This window comes from Equus przewalskii, chromosome 12 (assembly GCF_037783145.1).
Source record: "Equus przewalskii isolate Varuska chromosome 12, EquPr2, whole genome shotgun sequence".
Lineage (NCBI taxonomy): Eukaryota > Metazoa > Chordata > Mammalia > Perissodactyla > Equidae > Equus > Equus przewalskii.
The window spans coordinates 12,619,143-12,624,586 of NC_091842.1; the positions used below are offsets into that span (position 1 = coordinate 12,619,143).

At 54.6% G+C, this 5,444-nt stretch overlaps 1 long non-coding RNA gene across 1 annotated transcript; it reads left to right on the forward strand.

Annotated features, from left to right (window-relative positions):
- The first annotated feature begins 3,575 nt into the window (after positions 1-3,575).
- Positions 3,576-5,096, forward strand: LOC139074859 (uncharacterized). The gene is made up of 2 exons (XR_011524721.1): positions 3,576-4,095; positions 4,896-5,096. It is a non-coding gene; the product is annotated as an uncharacterized lncRNA (long non-coding RNA).
- Positions 5,097-5,444: the final 348 nt, after the last annotated feature.

Below are 5,444 nucleotides of genomic sequence, written 5' to 3' on the forward strand. Positions count from 1 at the left end.
TATTCTGGAAAGACGGAACTGGACACACAAAGGTTGGAGGTGAGTGAGAGCACGGACGGCAAGTGACCAGACAGTCACTGCTGTTGGGAGAGGGGTGTGGGGAGGGTGTAGGCAGAAGCTGAGGGGCAGCCAGAGTGGGCTGTGTACTCAGGGCCACAGAGGTACCGAAGGACATGGAGTGGGGAATGGCCATGAGGAGCCGTCTCCTACAAGGGTCACTCTGGCTGATCCATGGAGGATGGTGGAGGCGCGAGGTGGGAGGCAGGGAGACCATAGGAAGCTGGCGCAGTCGTTCTGGAGATGATGGCAGCCCGGCCTAGGAGAGTGCTGGGGACTGGGAGGGAAACAGCTGCTGTCAGTGGTGCGGTCAGGAACTGGTGACAAGTGGGATGCTGGGGCCCGGGAGATGGAGGAGTCGAGGACTCCAAGGCCTCAGGCTTGCACTCTGTAGTGCATTGAATGGTAGCCCCCCAAAAACATATGTCCGTGTCCTCATCCTCAGAACTTGTGAATATCATGGGATATGGTGATAAAAGATGTGACTAAGTTAGGGATCTTGAGGCGTTTATCCTGAGTAACCTGGGTGGGTCCTAAACGCCATCACAGGGATCCTTATAAGAGAGAGACAGAGGGAGAACAGAGACACAGAGAGACACAGAGGAGCCATGTGAGGACAGAGAGAGACAGGAGGGAGGCAGCCACCAGCCCAGGGACGCCTGGAGCCCCAGACGCTGGAAGAGGGAGGAGGGACCCTCCCCTGGAGCCTCCGGAGGGGGCGCGGCCCTGCGACCCTTAACCTCAGACTCCTGGTCTCCAGTGATGAGGATTTTTAGGCTGGTTAGTTTTAAAACTACAGATGAGATTCAGGCTCCAAGGAGTGGAATTTGTTTGCCCCTTTGTTGGGAAACATTTACATTTCTAAGGGAAACCTCTATCTGTGAAGATGCCTCCCTCTCTGTACCAGGAAGAAGAGGGGATGGTCTTATCTCTAGAAGCTCTTAATCAATGCCAGAGGCAAGAACTTAAGTTGGTTACTGTCTGGCAACCTCATGTAACTGACCCCCCCCAACAAATCCTTCTTTGTCTTTACTTGAGGATAAAATTCAAGCTGTGACTTCTGCCATTTACTCAATCCGGTTTGATTCTTATCTAAAAGTTGTGGGACCGCCAAATGGCCAGACCATACGGGCACTGATACCATTTTAACTTTTTTACATATTCCTTGTCTTGTAAAGAGATAACTCACATACCTATGCCTTAAATTTAGCCTTACCCTCCACCCAACTTTGCAGCAGCAGCAGAGGCAGCAGAAGCGGCAGCAGCAACATGCCGGCAGCAGCTCTGCCTGCCCATGGGTCCTGTCCCCATGCTAGCGGTGGCAGCAGCGTCCCCATGCCAGCAATCTCTGACTGCCCTGGGTCCTTCCCCATTCTATTCTCTAAATAAAAGAGCACTACTGCCAGATCTTAAGAGTCTAAGAAACCTTTCTTTGGACTCCTCCGCTCTCCGACCCCGCATCATCCAGGACGGGGGAGGATGGATTTTGAGGCGCCCAGTTTGTGGTAACTTGTTGCAGCTACCTCAGGAAACTCACACACCCCTCCTGGGTGATGGTCCCTCATCAGCTCCAGGGAGCAGGGTTTGGCCTGGAGAACCTGAGGAACTGGACAGCATGGAGCCAACTCCACCTGGGTGGAGGTTCTGACAAATAAAAATGGCAAGTAATAGGATATATTGGAGTATATGAGGAAGCCATTTTGTATAAACCTAATTCGGCCTGACCTTGTCTTTCCAAAAGGGCCTGACCGAGGCCATTGATCATGCATTATATATCTGCTTTAGAGATTCCCTATGGCAAGAGCAAAAGGCCCTTGAGATAAAGGTGCAACTTCTCCCCCCCTCCCAACGTTGGTGTCTCCTTAAGGATTAAGCATCTTTCTTCAGGCTGGGAACTGATTGCAGCGCTCATCTGTGACCCCCCCCAGCCCGAGGCAACACACCTGCCACCCTGCGGTGTTCACTGAGACAGGAGACCTATCTGCCCTTTCCATCAATTCCTGTGCTGACAGAGCAGCCTCGTGACTATTGTAAAAGGGACATTTCAATCATATGTGAAACATACTCTTTGAGTGGTTAGCCTTTTGTACCCCACTTCTTTGGAGTGCTCTGTTCCTTTGTGGAAAGATTCTCCCGGGTTATAATCCTAAGATTTAAGCTCAGAATAAACTCACCCAAATTTTCACTTATAGATTGGTTATGGATTATTTTCATGGACATCTCTTTACATGACAAAGGAAAGAACATGAAAAAAAGTTAAAATGGTATCAGTGCAGGTGGGGTCTGGTCCTTGAGTGATCCCATGACTTTTAGACAAGAATCAAATCGGATTATGTAAAGGTCAGAAGCCACCACCCAAATCAGTTACATGAGATTGCCAGACAGCAACCAACTTAAGTTCTTGCCTTCCCCATTAAGAGTTTCTAGGGACAAGGTCATCTCTCTTCTTCTTCCTGGTACAGAGAGGGAGGCAACTTTTACAGATAGAGATTTACCTTACAAATGTAAATGTGTCCCAAGAAGGGCAAGTTCCATTCCCCAGAGCCTCCTTCCCTGTCCCAGTTTATCAAAAGCAATCAGCCCCAAACAATCCAGATGCCAAAGAGACATATCTTGGGGTGGCCAATTTCAGGTCCCTACAAGGTCATACCCCCTTCCTTCACAAATGCAAATATCTCTCAAAGAGCAAGCAAATTCCAGTCCTCAGAGCCTGCTTCTCATCTGCAGTTTTAAAAGTAACCAGCCTAAAATCGTCATCAGTCATGAAACCAAACGAGTCTGGACACAAGGGGCGGCTCCATCTCCCCGAGTTTTCTTTCCCGAATGCACCTCGGGTTGACTCTGCTGAGCTCACGGCCTTGCCCAGCTCTCTGACCTCTGCCCCCTGCCCCCTTTCTCTGGTCCTATCAGCTACAGGCTGCCGAGGTCCAGACCACAAATCTCCAGATGTCCCCTGCTTTCTGACCATGCTGGGCCTCCCCCGGTGCACACTTCTCTGTGAGCTGCGATTACAGAACAGATGCAGCCACCGCCCAGCACACAGGAGCTCGTCCCTCGGGCTGAGCCTGAACCTAGATGCCTGCATCCGGGCTGGGGTCCGAGGGGCGATGGAAACAACCCATGGCTGGCTGAGCGTGGCAAGCTTGCCTGAGTCACAGAGTCCTGACGGAGGGAGCCGAGAGGCGACAGAAACAACTGACAGCTGGCCGAGCGAGCCGAGATTGTCCGAATCGCAGTCATGAAGGAAAGATTTGAGGGGAGACGGAAAGGGCTGAGGGTTTCTGTGGGGCAGAGCTTGTACCGAGAGCCGCATGGGGGAGGGGAGGGCTGAGTGCCCATGGAGACAGCGAGGAAAGGCGGAAAGGGCCGAGGGTGTCTGAGAAGCACGGTATTGATGAAGAGAGCCGGGTGGGGAGGGGAGGGCCAAGTGTCTACGGAAAGGACGGAGCGTCAACGACAGGATGGAGGATTCAGGGAAAGAGCCACTGTTGGGAGGGGAGGGCCCAGGAATGAGGGAAAGAGCCGAGGGCCTAAGGGGAGGGTGGAGGGGCCATGTGGAGCGAGGAGGCGCTGAGGGAGCAGAGGCGGAGCGACTGAGAGGGCTGGGCGGCGACAGGCGGGCAGCGGCCATAGGCGCGGGGCCGCACGTGGAGCCGGAGTGAAGTGGGGACTCGGAGACACGGGGATCCGGGGTCTCTCCGAAGAGGCCCCGGAGCCCCTGCTTCCCGGCAGGCAGGTAGCATCTGGGGTCTCGAGGCCGCACACCGGGACAGACACGACCCTGGAAGAGGCGGCGGGGCACGGGCGGGGGCACGTCTGGACCATCGCGTGGCTGTGGACGGCAAGTGGCTGCCCTGTGCTCGCCCGCTGGCATCGTGCATGCGGCGTCTGCTGAGACGGGACCCTGTGGGGCGCTCCGCGGCGTCCGCTCTGCGCGGCGGGTCCCATCGCGCGGCCCAGGCTGCGGACAGTTTGCGTTCACGTACCTTCGCCTTCGTTGGCATTCCTTTGCATTCCGGCGGCTGCTGCTTCCTGCAGGTCGTGGGCCCCCGAGGGGGCGTTGATGTCATCCGGGGTGGGGGGATGGCGGGCTCGGGTTGTTCCCAGGGCGCCACACTCTTCTGTCAGGAGCACCCGCTGAAGCACAGGGTGTGAGGACAGAGCCTGAGCGCATACGGCCCCGGCTACACCCCTGGCCCCTCAGTCCCTCACCGGGGGGAGGGCGGCCCGGGTCCCGAGTGTCCCCGCCGCAGGAGGTGGAGGCCTACGCAGACTGCTGGAGCGGGTGGGCAGTGAGACGGGGCGCGTGAGCGCAGCTACGCCGTCCCCTCCCTGCGTCCCTCAGGGCGCGGTGGGCCCCGCCCGGGCCGACTGTCCGCGTTCCCGGCTGCGGCCTCCCTCAGGCCCACCCCTCCTGCCCTCGCGCCAGCCCTGCTGATGAGTGGCCGCTCGATTGCTCCCAGGCTGCTCTTCCTGGGGCACGGTCTGTGTCTCTGAGGGTCTCCCTGGGATGAGGCCCTGAACGCCGGCTCAGTCAGACCCTGGGTACCCTCCCTGCATCTACACCACAGGCGGCAGCCTGGCACCCGGGACGGGGGGCGGGGAGGATCGGAGCTCCGTGTGCTGTTTGTTCCCTGGTGAGGAACAGATATTAGCTCAGGGCCAATCATTAAATAAATAAATGAACAACAACAGAAAAACCAGAAAGGACGACCCCACGCAGCATCAGAGAATAGAAGGTGAAAGATGACCTCAGCGGGAGTGTCAGAGGATCAATCCTCGCGACGTGCAGTGGTCCCATAGGGAACTCCACTCTCACTCGCAGTAATTAATTACAGGCTCATCTGGGGACGCGCACATAAGGGCTGGTCACCCGCGCTCGGAGCTCCCACGGCGGTATTAGGCGGCCAGAGGGAAAAACCGAGGCAGGTAAGAGAGTGTTTATGACCTTTCTATAGGGAGTAACACTCACAAGCAGCACACTTTCTGACCCACTACACTGTCCTTAGAAGTTGTTCAGACTTTATAACAAAACAAAATCAAAAGAGAAGCGGGAAATTGAGAGTGAGTGTTGTTTGAACAAGTGTTTTAAAACCTTTTGATATTTTTGACAAGCTTCTGCCTCAAAAATATTCAAATCCCGAATGAAGGCTGTCTTTTAACCTGGTAGAAGGAGGAGGATTTCTCTGGGGATTTTCGGACGGCCCCTGGGACTTAAGAAAGACATTTGCTCTCTCTTCCTATAAGGAGGAAGATTCTAAACTAATTAGGCTTATTTGATATGTTAATTTACATTGGAAGCATTATCAGATAAGCGATGATAATCTTTCTTAAGTGGTATTATGTGGGTAAATGTTACTGATATAAGTGTTTTGAAAATTATATAA